We start from the raw sequence: 16,713 nt of genomic DNA, 5'->3' as shown, positions 1-16,713 counted from the left end.
CTTGCTCACGTGGATAAGGCTGTTGTGCGTTCAACTCTCTCTTGAAGGCCTACGACGGATTGTTGGCGTCGAGGGTAAGTCCGGGTAAGGATAGAAAAATTAACCGGTACTGCCTTTTCCAAAGAACTCCTTCGCTGGTTTTGATTCAAATTATTCAATATGCTAAGGAAAACGCCTTCAAGGGTGTTAAGCACAAGCACACCACATCTTTTTTCGCATTCGAGCCTCATTTTCACTACATATTTTGGTTATTATTCTAATTACTTCAGCGTATACATTATCCTCTATTCTGTTTGGGCGGTCGCATACATTTAAAAATTATGTATATATATATATATATATATCGTAAGGTACCGGTACATTTATACGGTTTCGGTAAGGAGACAAGGGAAAAGGTTTGAAAAAGCGTTACTTGTTTCTATTATTTGCTATTTAATCCATATGAGTACCACCAGCTTCTGTGTGAGCTTTAACGATAGTTATCACTATAGATAGGGAACCATACTTCATTCATAAATCTCGAAGTATCGCTCTAGTATCTAGAAAGATACATTAGTTAGCAGTACTAACAGTAACGCAATGCAAAATTGAATAGTCTTGACTGAGATGACCTATATTCGATTTGATCATTACTTTAAAGCGGTCTGATACAGTTATATTTAGATAAAGCGAGGAAAGAGAACTTCTCTCCTCTTCGTGAATGCCACCACCATTGGCAACGTCGGCAAAGATAGAACATTTCCGAGCTACTACCAGTATTAATATTACTATTACTATCATTATCGAACCGTAGGCAGTCCCCGGCGTAATTTTGGTAAGTGTCCAAGATGGTAAATCATTTTCCTGACAGTTCCCTGGATATCCCGGGTCAGGCCATCAAGGCCTTGTAAGCGTTGTAAATGAAAAAACTGTCTCGCTTTGAAACAAACGAGGGCAGGAAGCGGAAACAACTTGAATTTTTTGAAAATCTTTTAGCGAAGCTTCCATATGACGCTTTTATAAGGCTGTTCATAAACAAAGAGCAGCGCCATTGCATGACGCTTCCTGGATATTACTGAGCGTTTAGATGTCGAGTATATTCGTTGATGCCGCGAAGGTCACATAACTGCCTTCATAGTGATCGAAGTTTATATCGAGTTTATAATGACCCATTATTAGGTGTGCTAATTTAATTGACTAATAAAATTGTTCTGTATTATATGACGGTTCGGGAGTCATTAATGCCAATTAAAGTAATTTTGTCTACTGTTTGATCGGGATCAATGTATAAAATCAACTAGTAGTAAGAACATACAATTACAGTGGTGCAGTATGTAGAGACTATTTAAGTGTCATAAATATATTTTCGGTTCCGGCTGGTCACTCGCAAGTGTTCGATGATCGAACTATGGGCTCCAAAAGAATATGGATAACCTATTTCGCTGCTTTGTGGGCAGTCTGTAGTAAGCTGTCAGGGTTAAAAACTTGAATTTTGACGGCGGCCGTCTTGCGAAGTAGTTGGAGTAGACAGCATGCTTAGCCGGAGACCAACAGTGGCCACCAAAAAACGTTGTGAGGCTGGATTTACATGGCCCAGGCTTAGTGTGATATGGGTATTATCTAAAGGTCTTGATCAAAACGGACCATTTTTTAAACTGAAATCGAACGTTTTTTTTCTCAGAGAAAGCCGGTTCATCGGAGTTTTTCTAACGAATGAAGACGTGATATAAGATGTTTAAGGCGTTAGTCAGGATCAAGCCGGCTTTGTGGTTGGCTAATCCATTCCTTTTACGAACCGTGTCGCGGCGGTTAAGCTGGCCTCGTATAACAAGTATCCTGGTCCCATGCCGCCCGGTATTGCTACAAGGTGCGGTTGATTATCAGCGGTTTGCCCAACATGGGCCCAGGAGCCGTCGTACTGACACAGAATTTCGGCGATTTCCACGTAAATAACCGTCGAAAAGTAAGTCGCGCCAGTTCGGTATTATAATCAACATACTTCGGTGTGTGCCGAGTCGCTAGTTGATACCTTTGAAGTCGTCAAGGTATCGTCGCGACACTCCGGAATCATCAGCTGGTGACCATGCTCCGGCGGAATAACCGGCTCGTCCTGCCATCGAAGACCAGAAGGGCCGACAGATTTCTACTACGAAGCGCTACGCTTCCGGGCGTGGCTCTACGATTCAGAACGGCAGAATTTTCAGGCATTCCTCCCGCGACCAGCTGGGCAAATTGCGGCGATACTGAGATTCGATCATTTGAGATTGGCAACTAACCGGCCAGCGAAAATGTATTTTATAGGATCACAGCCGGCTAGAACAGGAAAAACATTCATTTCGACAGCAAATTGGCTTAAAGCAATTTACAACGAATAATTATGAGCTAGTTCCCTTAGAAATCCCAGTTCTAAGACCCAGGTCTGTGAAACATTATATTCTACCTTATTAAAATGTCGTAGCTGCTAGAATAAAAGACCAACGCTGCATGAATCCGATACACAACATCAGTAGAGTAATGAAAGCTTGAATGCTAAGAAGAAACTTGGTTGAGACAAAAATTGCAAGAACAAAAAATCGTGTACCCGTTCCGTCTTTCTAATCCTTGAAGAAATAATGTTTCAGATGTGGCTCTAAATACGTATTCGATTCATGCAGAATCTAAAACGTCCTACGTCAGTTATTTGGATCTTCGGATTCCATCTTTTGCTAATCTCGCTTGGCTGGGTTCATAAGTAAAACCTGGGCTGCCGCTATTTTCAACCTTGGAGACAATAATTAAACGTCGTATTCAGTTACTCAGATATTTAAGTACACAGTATCCAATGCTCTTTAGAGGGTTAACTCATTATTGAGCTTTTTCGTGTGAATTGACTGTTTTAATTAAGGATATTTTATCTATTTGACAATAAATGATCTTCCATTGCCTTTGTCGTCGTTGTTAGCTGGCAAAGCTCTTTTGCAATAATAATGCAAATCACCGACGTATTGATCCACTAACGTAGATAGAATTAGCTGGCCCTGAAGTACGTACTGAAGATTGTTTTTTTTTTTTGTGTAATACTCTACGAGCAAGTAAACTTCTTACTTGTAAAGCTCGAATGGGGCCTGCGCTTTCTAATTGTTATTGCGCAGATAAAGATTATGATTCATGTAGAAACGGCCCGTCTGCGGTAAAAAGTAATAGCACACCTGCGGAGTAAGAATTCGATCATGTCAATTTCGCGAAGTTGGCAGCTAGCACAGGGCATATAATTTGCATCGATCTAACGCAAGTTTTCCTTAATGTAGGGCATCTGGGTTCTGGCTCTCATCTGTCCTTCAAAATCAACCAAAGTAAAATAAGCTGCGAACGCCTATGTTATAAATTCTGCAGAGCCCAGAAAAAAGCCACATTAGTTTCTGTAAGTGGCGTATGTATGAAGTTTATCTAGGGGTCATTCTATTAAGGATTCAAGAAAACCTCTAAGCTTGGTAAAAAAAGGAGCCCATTCATTTTTTTCGAATGCAGTGTTATCTGATGTAGGAAACAGCGTATGCTTCAAATTGAAGCCAGACTATTAGAGAGGGTAAGGACAATTCTCAGGTCAACAAAAACCGAAAAAGCTTTGTTGAGCTAGGTAGCCTGAATAACTCTCTTACCTGGGTCCTACATCTAGCCATGTAAGTTTTTGCGTCTATCTGTCTATCTCTAGAAGAATCGTAATTGCTATGCACTGTCGTGCGGTTAGGCAAACGTTCGATGGTTCTCTAATGGTTCTGTTTAATTTATAGAGCCATGTCCTTAAGTTAATGATTCAGATTGTTTCTTGACATAATTCCAAAGTAATGGAGAGATACGAGTTAACAAACAAACAAACAAACGCTGAAATCACAGAGAGCTCTGAATGATTCTTGTGCTGCATCCTTTACTTTTGCTTGTTTCACTATTTAATTAATGTAATGATTACGGCAAATTCACGCCGTTTTAAATGTGTATCACTTATAGAATTGGAGCAAAATAATAAAATGTACTTAAGGCAGTATCCGGCTTCCTATTACTGTATGTGCCTATCTGAGTCATTTTCAAATGGTAACCTCTCTTGTATGGTGAATGCATGTTTCGAATTTTATGTTCGATTTACTAGGGCAGATATAAACTAAAGCCCCTGTTGTTGGATGTTATATTATTTTTAGCGTGTCACGCTTTTAAGATGGCCGCGTTTTGGCAGGTTTGGCTATCGCGCTACGAGTAGCTCCGAATACGAGATGAAGCTGTTCCTAAACGAAAGAAACAATTAAATATTGTCAATTGTTTTGGAGCGCTCTCAATGCGAGCATACTTCTTGAAGCCCAAAAAGTTCTGTTCTCTGGAACTAAGCCGAAAATGCTCTATGGTATCAGACGTCAACGATATCAGCGTCGATGACGATGATGAAAGGATGGTCCAACGACTTGAATGTACGAATGCTTGAAACTATGACAAATACGCTGGGCCAGCCGTTAGCGTGACGCTCACAAAGCGGGTCGCTGTCGGCGCAACGAAGTGACCTCACCTTGTTAACATAATACGAGTGCAAGGTATTGCGCCTATATGTCCATCAGCTGACAGAGTTCAGCATGTCCACGACAGAGTTAAACACTAGCTGATGAATCGCAAAACACCTGTCAAGCCCCCTGCACCCCCAGCGAAAAAACAAGATGGAAAATCTCGCCAGATCACGGTGTTGAACCTTGTCGCGCTTGTCAAGTAGCTTCCTGGGGAAGGTTTGTCCGATAGAAATTATGTAGCTTGAGTCAACAGGATAACGTTAACTACAAGACGAAAAACATCCACGATATTACTCAAGCTGGCTAGTTACAAATGATACACAGTCAAAACTCGCAAATATAAAACAAGGCTCAAAATCGCAGTTAGACGACAACACTTGAGTAAGAAAGCGAGCCGATAGCTTTGCTCGAGATAAATCAACGTCAGCTTAATAGGACATCTTTAGCAAAATGTTACCCCTGTCTCATATTATAAATTGCACTTACAATATAGAGATCATAACCTGCTTTGAACCCTCTTTATATAAGCGTTCAATTTAAACCTGCCAAGATACGAGCCTTCTGGTATCTGGCCTACAATGGCCTCTTCGTAACTATATCGTCCTGCAGTAAGCAATTGAGTGTTGGCATTTTTCGGCTATAATAAAATGCAACGGTACAGCCTGTCACGAGCAGCAGTAGTTCTCCAAAAATTATCAACAAATCATTGATATATAATCTACCGTTAATTTTGACAGACTGAACATTTTCGTTCAGACGAACGATCCGTTCCGTCTGAAGCGATACGACACTGGACGTAGAATTATTTTAAATTGCGCCTAATAGAAATGGATGAATGATTTCTAGCAGCATTATCATAGACGTTATGGTGGGGAGAAGCTTACTCGCTCCGATTCATTATATGACGCTATTGAATGGTTGCCTTTGAACTGGGTAAATACGTACAGTCAGATTGCAGACTGTGTAAAATTGGTTATTAGCATAAAACTAGCGTACGAAACGTATGCTTGCACTTATGCCCCACTCATACTGTTCTTGTATTACTGGTACTGATATAAATGTATGGTCTTTCTATCAACTCCGTAAGCAATCAATGCCGCACAACTGCGCCCCAAACACGAAAAAATACACGAAACCGATAAACGTAGCGTTCGATTCGATCACAAGCGGTCGCCTTATTCCTAAAGCAATCGAAACATAACGGTGTTTTTTTTCTATCGTTAGTAGCTTGCTTTTGTTGTTATTAGGACTAATCTTATGCGTCACAATTGTTACCATAGCGTACATTTCGTATTGATATTGCAGGGTAGTTTATGTTAGATAATTACAACGGCCATTGTGTTTCGGGTCTCATGTCATTTCGCGTCTTCTGTACTCGTTTTTCGTAGCAGTTGTATGACTGTTGCTCTATAATTCAAATGCGATTTCTACAGAACTCAAACACAATTTAGTGGACTTTCTGGAGCTGAGGAAACGAAAACTGGATTAGTCGAGCGTCTTTGGCCCTGTTTATCTGTCTACGCGGGTATCGAAATCAGACGAAAGCAAATCGATTGTCTATGCTTCTCAGTAAGTGTTTTTGCTATACGGCCGCTGTTGTACAACCAAATCCTTCTCCGTCGATGTTCGGAGCCCTCGACCAAGCTCGGAATTTCGCCTTTGGAAAGAGCAGCTTCCTAGGATAATACTACTCACTAATCTACAATGAGTTCACACTCGACGGAAAAATATCCTTTTTTTTTTTTGGGTAGGAAAGGTAGTATGATCAAACGAAACATCTGAATTTATTTGCCTTTGTCGACGATCTATCACAATACATATATAACCACTTCAACTATACAGGGTTCATAACACTGCGTTAAGAATGCTTCACAAACAATCATACAGTAGATCTCCGTCGCCGGGAAGGTTTGTGTCTAAAGAGTGTGCTTGGGGGCATTATACCGCACGGCGTATGCCACAGAGCTAGCTAAATTTTAAACATCGGCAATTATCACCACATGATGAAAACCAATGATGGACCGCAAAATTGGCGGTTTAAACGATCTGGTTTTTCCAGGTGTCATTCCTTATCGTTCTAGTGCTAAAAAAAGTCAATGCTGATTTCTGCAGAATTTCGTTTGCACTTGTCGAGATCTCTTGAGAAAGCAGGAATACGTAGAAGCCCAAAGCGCATTCTAATCTTTGGCGAGAGACAATGTGTCGGCAAAAAAATTGAAGACATGACCTGACTTTGACTGATAAGATTGCCAACAAATTTCAGATTTGTTTATCATCCACGAAACCTATTTAAGTTCTGCCATCCATTTATACGCCATCTGGATAACTCGACTATGACCTTGACTAGATACATTGCGAGATCTCCGACTAGGCGTTGTAAAGGACTAATACCCCGCCGTAAGGACGGCCGGAATAAGTAGCCTTCGTTGCTAGTTCGAAAAATTATTAGCCTAGGTTATTGTTATTAGCACGCTGTCAACTGCATTTCGGATGTTTGGTGCGAGCAGCGCCAGCTTGCTGGACTCCCAATGCACGGCTCTTAGTGTACTTCAAGGCTCCGTCTGCGCTCCTTGCTCCATAGGCGAGCGTGGGACTACTGGCTGCATGGTCACAGTTGACGCCGCAGTTAAGTGGGATATGTGTTCTCATAGCAATCAGCGCTTGGCTCAGAATCTTTAATCGTCGGGGTATGGGGGATAAGCAACTCCGCTCTCGGGGTCATTACTGGCGCGCTCTGAAATATACGGAAAGCTGATAAACCCCTCTGACGTCATAGCGCGACATTGGTTAGAAAGGGCTTGTCGTCTGAAATTGACTCTGATGCATTGTAGATGGCGGAGGAGGCTGACAAGACGTGTTGCTCACTCCTACTGGAACTATGAGCGTTTCCTGTTGGCGGTCTTCCGTTATTTTCTTATCAGTTTTCTTAGTCTTCACCTTTAAAAAGAACTTAAATCTTTTAGGCACGTTGCAAGCGATTTGTTTAATTACGTCTCTTCCACAACTATATCGTTCGCTTATATCTGAATGATAGGCAGCAATAGTGTTGCGAATACGGTTCAGCTGCCTTATTTCAGAGGATGTCATTGGTTGTCTTAGGATCGAAAAAGACCTGCGGATATTACATGGAATTCGGACTTTGGCTATATCAACCTTAGCGGTGATGCAAAGATCTTTAGCACCAACGCTAGTTTGTCTCTTTCGATTATGATGCATTCTTCGAGATCTGCTTGGGATAAGATTGCTGCCTGGCCCCTTATGGTGTCGAGATAGTTATTTGCTTCTTAAGTTAAGGAAATTGTCGATATCCATCCTTGGTGAAGCTTGTATGGCTATGTATAAGGGAAAAGTATTATAATTTTGTTTTCTCCTTTAGGAAAATTTGCAACCTCTTTAACGTTGCATATGCCCAACGAGACTACAGTCGTAGACATTCTGGTTTCACGTTCTCGGCACTACTGCCTACTTTCGTAGGCTTTTTTGACCAGTAGCTCCCATAGGGCAGGCTAAAGGGACTCGATGTTGTCTCCAAATATCAGCACTCACTTGGCGGGGGGGGGGTCGCTATTGAAAGAGTATTCGGCGATGCTGATGTGTCTATTATGTTATTCGCTGTGCTTTTTCTCGTCGCTTGTGTTCTTATGCGCCTGAAGCTAGCCATTTGACGTTCCGGTGCTTTCATACGATGAAGTAAAAACGTGATATGACTATTCAATAGAGTGTTATCCAAGCGCTCTATAAAACGCTCAGCTATTCAAACGGCCGTCGGCACATTGTACACACGTTTGCAGATTGTTCAGTAGGATCCGTTTTTTTCAATGGCCTTCCTGTTCGCGTGAAACACGTTGTTGTATTTTCCATAGTATTCACTAAAACCGTCAATGCTCTTGTTACATAACTTGCATATAAGACGGAATCGTTCGGATTGTTGAGCCAGTGCTGCGAATGATAGTCGTGTTCTTATACCGAACGGGTGGGAGAAGCTAGCGTTTACGTTTAACGTCACTCCTGAATCATCGAAATTGTCATTTAGTAGTTAGTCAGCGGATGTTCCTATCATTGCTCGAACAACCAGCGGTGATGAATAAGTTGAAATCAGTAACTGTCGTTTTTAGTCTCCAATCGTATCTGACGCGATGTCGACGAAAAACACAAATGATCCTACAAGTCGCTCTAGAGCTTCGAAGGAACTGGAAGCATGTCCACTTACGGCCACTTCAGGTACTGCAAACTATAGGCAGGCACACCATGTTGGGATGAGCCGCTTGGCACCGACGTGCCTCTGCTTCAAATGCTATAGAACACGGAGTTATCGTGTACGTTAGAATGATCGTTTCGAACATTCTCATAGAACTTATTATCAAATCAGCCGTTATAATACCATCGCCTACTATGCCCGGCACAAAAACACAAATCAGGGAAGTATGATTTGGCTGAGCATAGACAAAACGCTTTCGTTACATTAACCAGATGAAGTTAGAGGTAGGCTGGCATTACTAGTTGAGTCAATATCGGATTCGCTCAAAAGTAGGTTTTACATAACATAGCTAATAATGACGGAGACGATTTAGCTAATTATGCTGGTAACGTCGGATTTTTACATAAACATAATGCCATATAGCACAGAAAGCAACTGTCCCCACGTCTAAGGCGCATTGTAAAAACTTATTTCCCGAAATCGTAAAATGTAAACTATGAAACTCTAATAAACGGTAGATCTCGATTAAATATTTACGTGTCAAATTTATAAAGTACCCTTAGAGGGTTCTGCGTAAAATATGTGCGCACCAAACAGAAAGATGTTAACCGCCACGTAACTGATTTAATTCCACACTCATGTTTCAACAACAAGTTGACTCACAGGTTATAATTAAACTCCCCATCAGTACACCTATGCACCTTATATTGTACGCTTATACAAAATTACACCGGAGAGAATTTTTCATACATTTTTCAAGGTTAGGGTTCCGTGTAAATTAAGGCTGGCACCTGTCGTCAAGTCAATTCGATTGGTCAACCCATATAATGACCTGAGGTTTCTCCGAATGCTTTTCTTACCTTTAGAGAAAGCGGTCGCACGTTGAAGTCCTTCACAGCTGGCAATCGAGACAACTTAAATAGGCCATTCTCGTAAGTTGTAACGCTAAGGAGCATACAATGATGTAAATGGCTATGAGTGAGTCTGTCTGCGACTACATTCGTATGTGTAGGCCAAACGTTTGGAACTGCCTTTCCGAATATTTACAATATGATTTTAGGTTATTGTTTATATTTTTGGTCGCGCACGAACTTAATATTTTCATTCAAACCATCTTGGCTAACAAAACAATTAAGATACTTCCTATGTATCGTTAAAGAAGTCACGACATAGGCCTGTTAAAGGCCAAAGCGCTTGTTTACTAAATAAGGGACGTTCTACTCCGTGCATTTTTCTATGCGTATGTGTGATGATTTAGAGGGAGTATGGTAAAGCTTTGGATGCAATTCTGGATGGAGCAATGGAGGCAAACCTGTTTGTTGATAGCGCCATGCGGTCTTTCAAAGGGTTAAATCCCAAAAGCACATTACTTTATAGTACTACAATTTATTCTATTTGGAACCCCGTAGAAGCCTTTGAACGGGCCACTCCACAAGTGCGCAAAAATGAAGGAAGATCTTTTGCACTCAGCGATGTATAAGCGTGCACGTAGACGTCATCCTAACGACCTGAAAATCTCTAGTACTTGATGTGCTGCCAAGCATTAAGGCAAGGAGATACGAAAAAAGTGTTTGGTACTAGTTTCCGTTTGACAGACGTTCTTCGTACTGCTAACGAATCCTAGCTGCCTTGCTGAGACAATCCATCGAACTTCCTATTTCGCTTAAAGTTTTTTAATATACCTATTTCTTTTGCTCTGTCTAATTACGAAGTTATCAAGTCGCAGTAGCAGCTGAAATGATTCTTTTTGCTATGAGCTATCGTGTTATACGCTTAAACTGTCTGAATTATTCTCTAGTGGACGTTAACCTCGACCTCAGAGAGAAAAAATCACTTGCACTCGGTAACAGCCGGCGGTCTTTAGTTGGCTTGGCAAATGGTCGTCATCTGTAGCACACAAATGTAAAAGAAACTCTAGTAGCAACCAGCCAATATTATGGAAGTTGTCCATCCGAAGATCGTAAGACAATAACAGATCAGGAAAGGATCCCTATTGATAGCTTTTATCAGCTCGTTACCTACGTTGTGGTCAGATGTATTCGGTTTTATGTTAGGTAGCAATGATGAGACCGCTGACTGACATGCGGAAAGCGTACATGTATACGTATGAGTACGATGAGCGGCTGAATCTTAGATGGTACCGGATTCCTTAGTGGGCGTCTGTAACATGCACGAAAGAGTCGTATGAAGTGAGCTTAGCGACCATACGAATAGCCGTTACAATAAAGAAGTCTACAGAAGCTAATGATAGCTCTATTTTTAGCCGGGACTTTATGCGAGTATTCGTTTTTCATGGACAACCCTCTTACGTCGATGATCGGCCTCGCCTTAAGATTAGTTGAAGCAATTTCGGTCGCTAGCAACTGAGTTAATATTGCCGAACCGATGCCTATTTGAAAACAACGGTAAGCCTATCTGTAATAACGGATCAGCATGGAAAAGGCTTTACGCAGTTGGGGAATGAATTGACTGCGTACGCCATATAATTATATTGTGCCCTATAAGAAAGAATATATAAAAGCAATCCATTTTAGTAGTAACAAAACAAGGCGGGTTGCCTGGTAGATAAATTTGGCACCGGCTAGAATCCACTTCGGACAGATGTAGCTATTCCTTCTACTCAGACGTATTTCGTTCGCTGCTCATTTCTCCAGCTTTGATGGCCAAAGCGTTGCAGTAAACTCATGCGTCTGCAATATGGTAGGCGAAGGTGGACTAGTTGCAACAGCCTGCAGTGTCCAAGTCTGTATGTTAAAACAAATGAATGAAATTAATCACCTTTGTCCGATAACACTCCAAATAATTAAAGTGACACTGAAAAAATATATATATCATACTAAACTTTATATGCTACCGTGTAACATACATTAGATGGCTTCACGGGTCCGGTTAATGTTATAAGACGGTTGCTAGAATGGTCGATCTAGGGTTCATGGGGTTATTTAGGGTCTACTAATGATTGCACTAGACATCGTGATGCTGCCATTCTTTGGTTAATTATTGAGCCCAGCGATTTAATCTATGGGCAGGAAGTAGCGTGATAGAGATCATAGGGTTGCTTACGCCTAAGATAAGCACAATATTCATTAGCCCCTGCACCTTAGATAGGCGATAATAGAAGTCGTGCACTACAGCGAGAATCAATAGGTCAAACTTCTGCGGACCAGCCGTCCGCCATGATTCCCGTTTGATACAAATCGAGATCAACCTCCACATATTTTTGATCTAATTTCACCAGGCTTTCTTTGAGAGGAGGTCTTCAACGAACATTGCCATGACCGTCAGGGGGTAACAAGTCTGTTAAGGGCTATCCGGTACAATCCCAAGGCTCTTTTGGGGAACGAGGCCTTTGCTCAGCTTAAATTCTCGAGATTCTCCACTCTGGAATCATCCCCGATTTAGCTCGCGCAAACACAGCTTTAAGGTCGAAAAAACGCAAAATGATTCAGAGGAACAATCGGTGGGAACTAAATATTGAAGACGAAGCCATTAAGGCCCTTCTGTATCTTCATGTCATATGCTGGGACAAGCTTTAGCCATTATATGAGATCAGCAAAGCTCAGTAGGTGAGTGGGTTAAAAAATGTCAGCGGTCGGCTGGAGAAACGGTGTATTAGGACGCGCAATTCTGCCCCTGTTCCTAAATCTCATTGCGCCGGTTTTGGTTAGGGCTATAGCTATTCGGAAACGGCAGATCAAGGACTGATTAAAACCTGCTGCACACGGAAACAACTGTTCCTTCGAAATAACTGGAGCGTTTGTGTAGAGGACGAACACACCATATTTCTAGGCCCACATCTCTAAGCAAAGCTAAGAAAAGAAGACGACTTAAGTTATCAGCCCGAGCTATATCTGTAATCTGGGAGAATTCTGGCATCTTCCAGGCCCCATTATCCATTGTAATCCTGTGCTTTTGCAGCATCGCATGTATCTAGTTAAGCACATTCGAAAGAAGGCCGACGTTGACGAAGATGCTTGAGACTAAATTCCCTGGGGCAAAGTCGAAGGCAGCTTCAAAGTTTAAAAACACTGCGTAGGCATATTGCTATGGCTTATATAAAATTTGGCTTGATGTTGAGAAGTAGGATCCTGCATGCCATTTCAGTCGAACGCTTTCCCTTAAATTCCTATTATTCATTGGGTACCACATTCATATGACGCAAAAACACATTCAGTCTCCTTGTAAGCAGATATGAGAAATTAATTATCTTCTTGAAGTTCCCCACCGTATTAATTTCTGGTAAACTTACATTCCGTTTCTAATAGTAGATGAAATTATGTCGATTAATTGTGCTATTTAATTTTAATGAGCGCAAAACAATTTTTCCCAAAGAGTGCGTACCTTGTTCCTATTTTTTCACCGTTTTTCGTAAAAATTGTTTTCTTCGATCCAAATCGTATCCATTGATAAAATGTATATTTGTTTGAGTGCAATGTTTCCATTTGCTGTGTGTTAAAATCTGATGGATTCTTGATTTGTTGATGCCAGGCTCACGAATTGATCATTGCATCATATGGATACATTGCAGCGACTTTTCTAATAACTCTCTTGGCTGGTAAAGCTTGCTCCATGAACGTATTGAATATAAATATATTTCATTCGTGTTAAACTCATCTTTTATCCAGCTTAATAAGCCCCGTAGGTAAATTTTCCTAAAGCTACCTGTAATACTGTACTTCTGCTACATTTTCGTACTTCTAGTGGTATTTTAACATAAGTTTTCGTTTGTCGAAAATTAATCATTGTCCATGTATTATTTTCAACTAATTATATTTAAAAATAAAAGAACGTATGCATTATCTTAACACACCTTATAAGGTCCGGCCTATCTACCACAAAAGAAATAGTAGTAGAAGGCGCGACAACAAAAATTTCTCTTTGCAATGATTTAAAGTAAAGTTACCGAAGAGCTCTATATCTGCACCGAATGAGCCATGCTTATAACATAGCGTAAGCTGGCCCAAATACCCTGCAGAACTTACGTAATAATTATATATATTTATATTTAGAGTATATTTAACATAAATTCATAGCTATATAAAATTAATAACATTTTATTATTATGTTTTACTCACGTTACAATTTGAACATAACAAAGCTATTGGCATGTCCTATATACGTTCGATAGGCTAACTTTTACTAGTAGTGAAGAACAGTTGAACAAGTCCAGCCATATATGTACTCCGGCCGTCTTCAGATCAATACTATTCCCATATGCGACAAGCTTTTACAACGCAGGTAACGAACTAAGAATTTCCCGAACTTTTTTAATACTATGCGCTGTAAACTTCGATAACTTGAGTCTAATTGACGAGAGCTACCCACTCTAGTAAGCCTCGACGCTAAGCCTCATACGACACTGAAAGGAGCTTGAACTGTGTCAGTGTGTAGGTATACGCGTACCGTATACCTACACACTGACACAGTTCAAGCCGTATGCCGAAACCGCCAGGGTTGCTTTCCCCGGCGCACACTATGGTTCACTGTTGATATCTAATCTTCGGTTGCGACCAAAGTCAGCATTTGCGTTCTGTATTATGGCTCTCAGAAGCATATTCCCTTGTAACACTATAATCCATCAATTTTATCGTATCCTTCCATTTTCAATCGATATTATCGTATTCATAGAATTACGTCAACGTCTTTCAGCGCGTCTTCTTTACGCAGTATAATTGTAACAGTAGTTTGTAATGCTATTAATGAAAAAGCGGACTCTCAGAATAATGTATGAAAGAGGAATTAAGAATAGGTGGGTAGTGGCCTCGACGAAATAAAGTCCACTGGCCGGAGTTTGGAGCTGGAACTGGGACTCGTACCCCGTCCTGATCGGCTCACGCTAGACAGGCACTACTCTGTTGCGCCCGATTGTAAGAAGGCTTAATCAAACCTCGTGAAAAAAATTCTCTCTAGGAGCTTTGCCAAAGTTATCAGCTTTTAGATAGACCAAACCTGCGACGGCACGAACGGGACAACAGTACTATGAGCACTAACTCTGGCGCCGCCGTTGCACATCAAGCACAGTCATTGATCCGTACGTTCAAACCATCCGTATTATTTTCTACTAAACGCTAACCTCTACCTCGCATACAACAAGCTTCGCTACCACCAATCGTTAGGATAACCAAATCTCCATAAGAGAAACTTCTATGGAACGGAAATCCCCGGAGACTGTATCCGTAACAGAGTAACCATATGGCACCTACCTACCTACCCCCCGAAAAAAATTCCATAGCTGTAGCCAAAAAACGTCACTTCAGGTCGGTCGACTAAGTGGACTAACCCAACGTTCAATAGTAGGCACGTATGCGTCATAATGAAGCCGTTGACGCTCATGCAGATGATATTTCTGCTGAGATAGATGGGTAAACCTTGTGTGCAGTGCGCCTTTGTGTGGATATCTGTGAGCCTAGGGAAATTCATCTGACGAAACACGATAATCGAGCATACAAGCCATCCCTACAGTAGCGTCCGCAGAAGACAGCGACATGGCCATTATTACAACTGCTAATAACATCTTCACTGTCGGGAGGCTTGTACCCGCAGACAACAGCCCGGTTCGCTTCAACATTACCTGAAGAAGAGCAAATATTTGTAATTGTCATCAGTTAGGTAAATGTCGACGAATAGATGTTTGCACCTAGGTGTGTTAGGTTTATCTGTAGTAACGGTTCGGGTGAACGAGGGTTTATGCAGTTTGTGATTGAATGCATCGTATATTACAGTGAACGGCAAAAAGCTACGTTACGTTCTATAAGAACTAACGTGTAGACGTATTTAGTCAACTTTGGATGATAAGCGAATATTGGAGCTACCTAAATCAATTTCACAATGGCATAGCTGGCCATATTTCCTATTTAAACGTAACTTTTTTTCTGTTGTTTTCATTGCCAAATCGTCGCAAAAAAAATACATTTTGACGACTGCCATATGGTGGCCGCAGATTATCTAGTTGTAGCTGCCCAAGGCGGATATCTGCTAGAAACGCATAATGAAATTCTTGAATAAGAGAAATATTAAATAGAGACCGCGATCAAAAATCAAACCCTTACTGGACTGCCCATAATGTACATCTTATTAAATGCCTTATTTAAATCTCTAGTTTTGTTATTTGCTTGGGAATAAAAACCCAAAGCAAATTTACGATCGCGTAATAGAAATGCAAAAAACGAGAGGGTTATATTTAATTTTTCTGCTGACAAAAGGTCAAGCCATTTACATCTTATCTACGAGGGCTATTGTTGTTATATAAATTTTGTATTGTATTCAACTTCGCTTTCTCAGTGCCCTACGCACGCTTTACATAAGGACATCATTCATCCATTTGGGTTTAGTCGACTCAACGGACGGATGCTGTAGACAGCTTGCGCCTAAAATCGCTTCAAGACACATCAAAATGCAGCAAATAATTTCCACAGCTTCTATCTAGAGTTCCGATATTGCTCTACGTTTTATCGTACTTATCACTGACTAGGTATCTCGAATGAATAGAATCCGACGGCCGAGTGATTTTACTAGAACCCCCAGGTTCAAGCAACAGGCAAGACGGCTTACACAGGGCGATCCTGTACACAACATGGCTCAATAATAAACATTTTGTTAGGACTAGAAAAACATAATCCAAACGTATGATTAAAATACCCGTCAATTAATTTAATCAATTCTCCAGTCAGTGCTGCTCTTTGGGTTAGACTTACGCTCCTTGAACGACCTTGGATAAAACGGAAACAACAAACAAGTTACGTAAAGGCCGGTTTTTGCAAATATTAGACGTGTCGAAAAAACATTTCCGCTTATCATACATTTATAAACATTGCACAATACCATATGGGTCTGTTTGCCCACCTGCGACGTTCGCCCTTGTTTATGTGGCAACGAGCCCAATACCTGCTAGAGACCTGCCAGGACCAGTCGGTAGCTCGGCTGAATGAAACTGAATTAGAAAGCTTTGGTGAATGGAGCGATGGAACAGGTCGAATCAGATTAACAACAAGAGGTTGCAGACGAAAACAG

At 41.1% G+C, this 16,713-nt stretch overlaps 1 long non-coding RNA gene across 1 annotated transcript in view; it reads right to left on the bottom strand.

The window, feature by feature from the left end:
• Nucleotides 1-13,735: 13,735 nt before the first annotated feature.
• Nucleotides 13,736-16,713, bottom strand: part of LOC147753949 (uncharacterized) — a 49,415-nt gene continuing 46,437 nt past the window's right edge. The window contains exon 2 of the long non-coding RNA XR_015312140.1: nucleotides 13,736-15,274. This is a non-coding gene — a long non-coding RNA (uncharacterized LOC147753949). The remainder of the gene's footprint in view (nucleotides 15,275-16,713) is intronic.

This window comes from Varroa jacobsoni, unplaced genomic scaffold (assembly GCF_002532875.2).
Source record: "Varroa jacobsoni isolate VJ856 unplaced genomic scaffold, vjacob_1.0 scaffold_75, whole genome shotgun sequence".
NCBI classification, from domain to species: Eukaryota; Metazoa; Arthropoda; class Arachnida; order Mesostigmata; family Varroidae; genus Varroa; species Varroa jacobsoni.
Note: the sequence above shows the minus strand (reverse complement) of the source record. Positions and strands in the feature narration are given on the sequence as shown.